This window comes from Hetaerina americana, unplaced genomic scaffold (assembly GCF_022747635.1).
Source record: "Hetaerina americana unplaced genomic scaffold, ioHetAmer1.1.p SCAF_9, whole genome shotgun sequence".
In the NCBI taxonomy this organism is placed as follows: Eukaryota; Metazoa; Arthropoda; class Insecta; order Odonata; family Calopterygidae; genus Hetaerina; species Hetaerina americana.
In genome coordinates this window covers 54,886,469-54,897,637 of record NW_027287538.1, presented here as the reverse complement: position 1 = coordinate 54,897,637, position 11,169 = coordinate 54,886,469, and positions in this window count along the sequence as shown.

Here is an 11,169-nt window from a genome sequence, read left to right as displayed (position 1 = left end):
CTGAAAATGTAAGTTATGAATAGAAAGTTTTTCTCATTGAAAAGTGTCTAAACACGTCTAACTTCGTAATGAACCGATTTTTGGAAGAGCAATACGCTATCAAATTTTGCATGATTATTGGCATAACCGGAAGACACTCATGAATATCTCAATACAGCTTACGGTGAAAAAGTCACATCTAGAACGGGTAATTTGGAGTGGCACCAGTTGTTTCGAGAGGGTAAAGAAAATGTTGAAGACTATAATCGTTAGGGACGCCCTTTGACCTCAAAAAGTTATAAAATTCTTACATGTATGCAGACATTGTTGAACAGATATCGCAGATTAGGTGTTAGTATGCTTTATGGTCTAAAAGTGAAGTGCATTGGATTTTGGTCGAAAACATGGATATGAGAAAAGTATGTACAAAGTTGGTGCCGCTAGTGCTCTCTGAGTAACGGACCACCTGGTCCAGTACAACGTGGCAATCCTTCTTCAGCCGTCCTACAGTCCTGGCGTTGCTCCACTGGACTATTTTATTTTCCCCATCTCGAATTCCTAGTTAAAAGACGTCACCACGCCTCAGTGAAACCGTTTTAACAGTCCGTGCAAAGGAAGCTTAGGAGAACTCCGGCCGACACTGTCCAGAAGGCGTAATAGACCTGGAAATGCCGATGGCAGGTGCGTGTAATGGCACAAGGGTCCTGATTTGAAGAATCTTGATTCAATGTATCAATTATGATTATAAAATTTTTACAATCGGCCCAGTCTTGCTGATATTGACACCAGTCATTTAAAAGCGAAATTTCCACTGTGGCTATGAGCATCCATAGGATGGAAAAAAATATAATGAATGAAAACCGAAACTTATAAAAATTATTTAAAGGTCTAGCGAAAAATGTAGAAAAGTTATTTGAACTCCCTACAAACTCTGAAGCTCACTCAACGACTCATACTCGTATTATCCAAAAGTGTGGAAAAATAAGCAAGCGAAATGAAAAGATAGAAGGCGAGAAAAGAAAACGGTGAAAGCGGAGATAGGTGAGAAACCGGGTGATGTACTGACTCGGAAGAAAGGGTGTGGAGGGAGTGTGAGACAGGAAGATTGTAGGGAAAGGGAAGAAAGGAGGAGAGAGGAGCAGTGTAGAAGTGGGAAACGGGGAGTTAAGGGCCCGGAGTCATTCCAGGTGTGAATGCCTTTTCAGGTTGGGTGGAGGAGTGAAGCTAATGGGCTGTAAGGAAAGTACTGGAGGGGGAGAATGGGGATAGAAGGGTAGGGGTTGAGGAGCCTGAGAGCGGAATGATGGCCGGTGAGAAATGGGGAAGGAAGTGCGTCGGAGAGAGAAATTCGCCTGGACTGACTTAACATTGGAGGAAGAATTTATTCGGAGTTTTTCGAAGGGAGAAGGTTCGGCTTCCTTGTTGCATCAAGAAGTTTAACCTCCTTCCATTTCACCACCGTCTTTTATCTTTGCTTCTTAGGACAGGACCACCCAGCGAAAACTGTGTTTCACTTCTTGAACATAAGGTGGAATTTACTTTTACTGAGGGTATCACGCGAGGAAGTTGAATGACTTCTAATTATCCAGTATTGTATTGCCCATTTTAATATTTGACATTATTAAAATCAACTAAATCGTTACTGTGTAATGATTTATTTACATGATTTCCCCAAAAATAGTTAATTCCTCTGGAGGTTTTACAGGTTATTGCCAGCCGGCTAACCAACGGACTTAAATTTCACCAAGGATAACAATGCTGATTTTTAATTTACCTCTTTTAATTGTACGATTTATTCAACTGACTTCAATATCAGGTGTTTTGGATTAGTTACCTAACCAGCTTAACTCCTAATTAAAAAATTAATAAGGTCAAAAAGACGTACCTGGTTATTTTCCTTCAACTTTTAGGAATGAAACAATAATTATAATAAAATAAGGGCATTACAAGAAGAACTAACTCTTTACCCAATTCCCAAATAGACTTGTTTTTTCCCATATACTCTTACGAGACTCAAAACTAATTTCTCGATTTCCATGCATTCAGGTAAAAAAATCAACCTTTTTCCATGAACTTTTATATAAAATCTAAGAATATTTCCAGATAAGTTTGCTTCGGTGAAATTCAAGAACGGTAAAAACGTAAGTATTTTCCGATAGTATAACAAAAAATGTGCTTCTTATTAATGCTAAACGGCCACAAATCGTTTCAATAGGAATATTCGGTAGCAGCAATTCCTTTGCTAAACTGCGAGGAAATCGTCACCATTCATTAAATTCTTATGAATTGTATTTACATTGAGAAATGGTCAAAAACTCCTTTTACTTTACCAAGCGGTAGGCCCAGTAAAGTGATTATTTCTTGCTCGCAGGACTAATTTGCAGATATAAACGTCTATTTGCTGGAGTGCATATAGTATTCACCCTCGGTCGTACGTGCAAACTGGAAACATTCGATGATGACCTTAAAAACTCGATGACAGAAAAGGTAATATTAGGAATTTATAACCATTCTCATGCAGAGTCGGTAAGGAAGGATACGAAAGCAGGATAGGTGACGGACTGGTGGTGAGGGAGGAAAGAAACGAGGCACTATCATAAGACCCCCCAAATTCACATCACCGAGCGAACATCGACTAACAAATGGAGAGGGGGAGAATGGAACTAATATCCTTTTTTTAGATTGACGAATGATTATTTCGACGGCCCCTCGTGCTCGCTTGCCTCGTGTAATAAATCCAAAAAGGCTCCAAAATAAAACTCCATCCAGAGAAACGCACACCCGAAAGAAAAGAAAAACTTTACTCTTCTCCTTCCCCTCCACGTTCGAAGAAGGAGGAAAAAATAACATAAACAGGAAAACCTCTACACACCCGCATCAAATTCTCCCACGTGTCTCAAAATTTACGGATGATTGAGGAATATTTATCAAACGGAAGCATTTCTAAGAGGAAAGAAAGCGAAAATGGAATGGGTGAGTTATTACATGGAGGGGGTCGAGGATAGAGGGACAGAGGATAGCATTCAGTTGGCTGGTGTGAGAAAAAGGCAAACTGAGAGGGAGGGGAAGAGAGTGGATGAGGGGGAGAATTCCTTGAAATGATGAAGGACACGGTGGTTGGAGGAGTGAAGCAGAGAAGCAAGGAGAATAAAGTGAAAATCGACGACTTCAAAATGAGAAAATGAATAGGAGGGAATGAGAGAAAAGGTTGCTGATAATGGAAGGTGACGACGAAAAGAGTAGAAGAGAGAAAAAAGAGTGAAAAAGCGAGAGAGGAAGGAAGACGCAACGAAAAGAGAAGTGACAAGAGACACCGGGCTATGGAATCCGAATGGAGAAGGAGACGAAGCGGCGTAGGTAGGGGGACAGGAAATTGTGAGCCAAAACAAGAGCGCTACATTTTACCCGATATGGGAAAAGGAAATCAAGTGCTGGAAATACAACAACGAAATGAAAATTCCTGCGCGAGCTCGGGTGTCCACGGGAGGCGACGTCGAGGATGGCAAATGGATACTTCATTACTCACGCGGGAGTAGAAGTAAATGACGAGAAGGTTCCGGGGAATATACGAAGATCGTAAATGGCAAAGGAATGAGAAAGGGAGTCACCGTTTCAAATTTTAAATGAAACCAAGAAATTGAACCAAATGAGCGTCGAGAGAGAGGCACTACACACATAACACTTATTGAAATTTTAATTAATTATTTTTTTTAGTTTCCTGAACCAATAATATTGTCAGTGTTTTTATTCAATATCATTGAAGTTATGGTAATAATTTGAAAATATGCATGGATAGAAATGAGAGGTAATAATTCTAAAAAAAATCGTTAGCAAAAATATATCTCTTTAATATATATCGATTACCTCCATTGAGCTGTGAGCTAATTTGAAGGTAAAAGGAAATTTAGATTTTAATTTATCCTGATGAGATATCGAGCAACGTTACATTTTGCATGGTAAAGGATTTTTGTATAGTCCCATAGGGGAAAAATTAAGAGTAGTGACAACGTAATAAATCGTTTTCTAACAGAGTAATTACTTTAAAGAAAATATGTAGGCAATTTATGAAATAATTTGATTGACGTGTGGTGTAAAATTATATGTTAAGGGTTATTATTTTATTTCATCTTTTTTCTTACTGATTGATTGATGCTAATAAGATGGGGATTTTCTTGTTTTGCGAAAGAGATTTGTGGTTGTAAGTTTCCTTTGAGTGTAATTTTTTACTGACTGATTTTATTTATTATCGTTTATAACTACCTGGAACTTGGGTGCAATCTGATAGTGTCTATCTGCTCAAGTAAATTTTAATAATAATAATAAAAACAACAAAATAATGTTTGTAAAAGTAAGTGTGGGTGTATATATATATATATATACACATAGCTTATTATATTATTAGTTATATATAGCTAATATATGTTTATATAATACATATACCCACCCAAATATATGTATATATATATATATATATATATATACATATACATACATTTTGACAAATATTATTACAAATATATGTCAAATTGAATAATTTATAACAATGTATATTAATGATACATATTTATACATATTTTATTATTTAAATAGCATTAGATTTTTTATAAAGCCATTGAACTTAAAAACCAAAAGTGTGATTTTGTGGATAATAATATCAAGCTATCAAGCAATGTCAAGCTTTTATGGTAAATATTGCACATGGATTTTTAATAGGTGAACTCTCAATCGTTGTGGGTTGGGAAAGTACACTATCCTACGCTATAACAGGAATAGATTTTTCATCGTGTTACTAGATGGAGTTCAGTATCTTATTTAACCAATGAACCAAATTTTTATTGTTTCCTCGATGATTTTTAAAAAATAGGAGAATATTTTTCAATCAAGAATAACTTTAAATTTAAAATTGAGACGTTCATTGAAATACAAAGTATGGATTCCCGCATATTATATAATAACTCAGAATAACGTGCACGGTCGGACGCAATATGTAATTTAAAAATTTGTCCCGCAGAAACTATCTACGTATTAAGTATGGGAGAAGTACGAATCAACTTCATCATGATCCTAATTAAAAATCACTATCATGTCTTCAAAAGCTAAAAATTATAGTCATTATAAAACCAGGATACATATTAAAGTATTTAAAGAAGAACTTTCGAGAAACTATTGCTATTATGGTTGATTTGATTTGAGATAAATATACATATATATATATAATTATATTATATGTGTATATAATTAATTAAATATATACACATATATATGTTTATACACACACACACACACACACATATATGTGTGTATGTGTGTGTGTGTGTGTGTGTGTGTGTGTGTGTGTGTGTGTGTATAAACATATATATGTGTATATAATTAATTAATTATTTAAGTTATTATGTATTCATATTAATTTAAAGATAACTTTACAAATTTTGTAGACGCATAGCACTTTCGTTGGAATATTAAATGCCGGCAAAATAGGAGTTACATAGTTTACTGAGTATTCTTTATAAGTGACACGTAATTATGGACTTTTTGGCCAGATTGAATTAATGGTTTTTTACGATATGGTTCATCTAAATTAGAAAGTTATTGGTTAACTCCTTCGTTCGCTGACTCTGTGTGAATTGTGCACGTAATGGTATGGGTTTTCCGACCACATATACCATGCAAAATCTGACACAAAAATTACTCACTGTTTCCCCTTCCAAAGGACATTGCATTTCTGAGCAAACGGAGAAGAAGCTACCCAGAAGGAAACCGATGGAGGTGTGGCAAAAAATGCAAGAAATATACAGAGGGAAGAATCCGGGAAGATGTGAGGGAGAGTGGGTCGGAGGCAGAGCGGTGGAAAAACAGAGAGGCGAATGCTCAAGAAAAGCGGCGCTCGCGAAGCGAGAAAATGGGGCTTTAAATGAAGAGGAACGTTTTCGGAGACGTGAAAGGGGCGGACTGAAGGCGAATAGGGAGTGGAATGGAGTGAGCAGGGGGGTTTGGAAAGCGGGAGAGAATGAATAGTGGGTGGACGCGGGTGGCTGAGGTGGCGAAGGGTGGTTTCTCGATGGGGAGGAGGAAGGGAATGGAGGAAACGAAGGAGGGGATGAGGAAGAAAAGCCTTCGATGAACGAGGTGATTGGTTTTCCTGATATGAACACTAAGGGCTCCTGAAGAAGGGGAGGAGGTCCGAGAAAAGGAGCGATATGGGAAGGGGCGAGAAAGGAGGGGGATGGGGAGAAAAAAGGAAAGGAAAATGAGGGCCACGGAGTCGGCCAAAGGGGCGGAGATCGTGAGAAAGTATAGGCGGCATAGGGTGCGTGCGGGGAGGGATAGAGACGGGACGAGGAGTTAGGATCCCCCCCCCACGTAGGTGTAGACGCGGAAGGGAGAAGGCGGGCTGGGTGGGAGTTTAAATGGGAAAACTTTGAGCACACGCGAACGAAGGGCAGGGCGGGCGGGTTGGCAAACGCAAAGGTTTGTGAATGGGTGAAGGCAGAGAGGAACAACCGCGGTGAAAAATGAGGCGCAGGCAGATTCAAGGAAAATAAACAGAAATCCTGAACTGATGAATACTGTTGTTTTATTCCGCTGCGTCTAGCAAGGGCGTTTACCTCGTGCAAACTTCTCTGGGATGAAGAAATATTCCCATAAATGCCTCATCTGGGGGAATATGGGTAAATGTACCGAGGGTGGCTTTCGACGCACGGTTTTAGATTCGTTAAATTTGCACGTTGTTTTGAAAGTATTTAAAGTATCATTTCAAATATATAAAACTATTGTAACATTAAATAACTTTTCGAATTGAAAAAATCGTTGTTCGTTGACCTTGGATTCGATAGTCTACAATATTACGAATGTTGAAAACGAACGTCAACATGACTAGGTATCTGTAAAATAGGCATTATTCAAAATTAACGATGCCTTCGGAAAATTACGAATGTAAATTCTGTGGAAAAAAGTATGAATAAGTTTAAACAAAAATAAAGGAAGTGTCAAAGTAAATTTTGCAATATCAGGTTTTAAAAATGGAAAATCAAACCTTCACCACTAAATATCTCTTAATAGCAGGTGAAAGGACATGTTCTGCCTTAAATTTTAAGCAGTGAGTTATTCTGAATACGAAGTTCAGAAAATCATTTGGGTGTCAAGTATTGTCACCTGACCTGTCAATATATATGATATTCAAGTAAATAGCAAATAAAACAGGTTCAGTGTAGCGGGTATTGTTTTCATATTCCAAATACTCCTATTTTTCATAGACTTTCATCCTTATTTTTTCTAAAACGTTCTTATATTCAGCACATTTCGAAGTGAATTCATCAAGTTTCAGAATATCCTTTCATAAGACCTCAGAACAAATTCCAAATTTCAATGCGCTAATTGAATTAATTAATGCTTCATTGAATACATGTCAATGTAGTATGAAATTTTGTTGTGTTAATCAAAGTAATTTCTGGGGAAATTTACAAAATTTCAAATAATTGGTTTGACTCACGTATACAGAATACACCACGAGTTAACAACGGAAACGTATTCGGCAAAAATAATATAAATCACCCTCAGTTATAGGCTTCCGCATTGAGTAAATATATTCGTAAACTATGCCACTAAGGTAGTGTACTGATGGATGCAGTTCAACACGCGGAATTGCCAAAGGGACACACAATTGGCATTAAAAGTTAAGGATCATGACTTAAGGCAAGGAGAGATATTACGTACAAATAAATTGGCCAAGTTCCAGAAATATCCACCGCCGAAAAGTACATTGTCTCAGTTAATCTAGAGTTTTAATGAAAGGTAGTGTACTGATGGATGCAGTTCAACACGCGGAATTGCCAAAGGGACACACAATTGGTATTCAAAGTTAAGGATCATGACTTTAGGCAAGGAGAGATATTACGTACAAATAAATTGGCCAAGTTCCAGAAATATCCGCCGCCAAAAAGTACATTGTCTCAGTTAATCTAGAGTTTTAATGAAAGATGAATTACAACATTAGTCAATAAAGTATGACAATGAATGGAAAATAGACTACTAGGAATGTCATAAGTTAGATCGGTACTAAGTAGTTAAAGTACAAACCAATATGCAAGTTATAAACTAAAACATTCTTCGTAAAACAAAAACTTTATTAAAAGTGAATGGGGATGGGGTGAATTTATATTAAATATGAGTACTTACACCGTCTATGAGCATTTCATTCATTTTAAAGTAAATGGATTCTTTGCCTATTTTTAGAATAAGTAACCTAGGTACAAGTAGCGGAAAACAACTTGCCAAGATACTGGATGGCGTGAATAATTTTTACAAAATAACCAACTTTACCTTTTTATCAAAACTTTTCTAATAATTCGACCAATAAAACTAATATAGCATCATTAAAAACTCATCATAGCGTTTAAATGAAATAATTTTCAAGGAATATGAAAATAAATTGCTGCTCTCACTCAATAGCATACTTTAAATGTTAGTCCATGACCATATTATGGCAGCTGAGGAGATTAATTGATATTCTTTCAGAAGCAAGGAGCGATAAAAATATTTTTTATAAATTTTCGATGAATAAGCCTCCAGGTAAGACTTGTTTCTTCAAATAAGCAATTGTATTCAATGAACCTATTTCTACCCCCGAGTTTGCATACATTGAAATAAATAAACCTTGTGATGTTACATTTCAGTAAAAATCGTTCCAGTTCTCAATTTAGCAATGCATGTTAACTCATTTTTTAAGTAAATTATGCACATTCCACTAATTTAATATGGGAAAGAATTCTAGTTACTGGTTTCATTAGGTTGTAATAAAAATTCAAAGGGCTATATGGCCAGAAAAAATATAATGAAATAGTAATAGAAATAGTTCTTTTTAAACGCTTATTCGTTTCGAAGTAACAAATACAAAAAACATACTTTGGTAAAGATTTCTTAATAATTATTTTCCAGTCATATTTTCTGAAATATTATTAAATGGATCACCCATATTATTTTGCGATCAAATAATCTCTAAAATCGGAGAATTTATGGGCATAACTTTATTTATAGATCAAAAAATTCATTTAAATCAAGTATACAGGTAGATTAGTGCAGTTGTAAATTATTACTCCATTAGCTTTCGAATAGATTCAGTATAGAAAAGGATGAACTTAGACTGAAATACCTATGTATTTTAAACAAAAAAATGCATCAAGAGATAAATGAAATGATTTGATCTGACGAATAAAAATTATATTGGATGTAACACATATACACACACACACACATTTATACACACATATAAGCACACACACATGAAGAACATGCTTTGAGTAATGTAAAGCGATTACATGAATTTAGGTGGTATCTCATTTGAGAGGCAAATGTTCCGGTAGGGAAATAGGTAGGTCTTTGAACTAATTATTATAGGATGGAATATCGCGCCTTAATGAATTAGGTTATTTAACGGGAAGAGATGGGGAGGGAGAGAAGTGGAGCTGGCCAGGAGGGTCAAGGGAAAGGGACAGAAAGGGAGAAGATGGACGGGCGAGATCCAAAAAGGTAGGAGGGAGTTTTTGGGGTTCTCGGAGGCCGAAAGACGCATTAGGGTGTGAAGAAGCCATTAGAGTACAAACGCAGATTAGGTAAAGATAAAGGCTAAGAGACAGGAAGGTCCAGGGGCTGGGGAGGATATGGGGTGAGGAGAAACCGGGTCTAGATAGAGAGAGGAGGTAATGCGGGAGCAAGAGAAATGACTGGTTGAGAGAGGTGGACCAATGGAAAGGAAATGAGGAAAGTGGAATGAGTAGAAAAAAATTGGAAAATATTCCTTCCCTCCATAGTAAAAAAGTTGCTATCAGCATATAAGATATATCTATGCAGGATAGAGGTACAATATTTCCGTAATGGATTAATTGGGTTAAATAAAGGAAAATATAAAACAATAAATTAAAGAAAAGTTGATGATTGATTAAAACTACTCAGTATAAAAAACCCCTTTTAAATCACATTTGAAAAAAAATAATTAAAAAGCTATGGATTGGATAACCTTGACATAAGATCCAAGGATATGAAACCGTGGAGATAGGAATGAAACTGGGAACATGAAAACCTTATGCAACTTTTTGTTACAGTGAATGATTTTAGAGAGCTCACGATATTACTCTAATATTTGTCCCTATATGACGTTACTTTTTATCGCAAGCAATAAAATTAAACGATAGCAAAAATACCTTAGTTTTATTAATGTTTTAGTTTTAGAATGACATAAATCAGAACACAAATGCTTAGCTATTATACGCCATTTACATACACGTATATTGCAATCATGTGATCTGTGATGTGAAAAACAATTATCAAATGTTAACAAACACGCGCTGATTAAGTTTTACGCTCAAATACATATAACGAGTGATGAAAATTTTAGTTGAAGATACGAAACTTAAAATTCAAATCATTACGAATCTATTTCACCGGAAGCGATAAATTAATGGACTTGGAGGTAGGTCCTATCCCAGAATAATTCCTAGTCTCTTTATTTATATCTCCATATATACCTCAGCATTCCACTAAAAATTGTTGTAGTAGAGGGTTCAAGCACTAGGTGGAATGGGTAAGGGATAAGAGAGAATATTATCACAATGCCTAGTTTTTTCCTATTCTCTTCCTACATATCTACTAATAATAATTATTTAAAATTTCTTTTAATTTTTAATTGTTAATTAAATACTTTTATTTATCATGGATTTAAGGATATCAGACAGACGCAATCTGATCTAGAGTCGTAACGTAGGCCTAAGCATGATCACCATGCTTGACTTGGGAGTAAAATTAGATGCTTTTGGAATGGCATACCAGCCTTAATTACTTCACCGTCACAGATGAAATAGAAGTTTTTTGATAAATCTTATTACAAAATCGAATCTAAACTTCTTTTAAAAACGGAGTTAAGCCATTGTAGAGCAGACAATGTATGTATGTGAGAAATGAATTAAAGAAATATCTGATCAGAGAAACGAGGAAGTGAAAAATTTATGTTGAGGAAAAGATACCAAGGAATATCCCTAAAATCATTTTGTAAAATAAACCTTTCTACAGCAGCATAAATAAGAGACGCTGCATTCTTGAAATGTATAATCTGCATTTCATGAGAAATAATTCGCAGTGGTAATTTGCATATTTTATTGGGCGTCAGATCTCTGCTGTTGATATATTGGTGGTTTTATC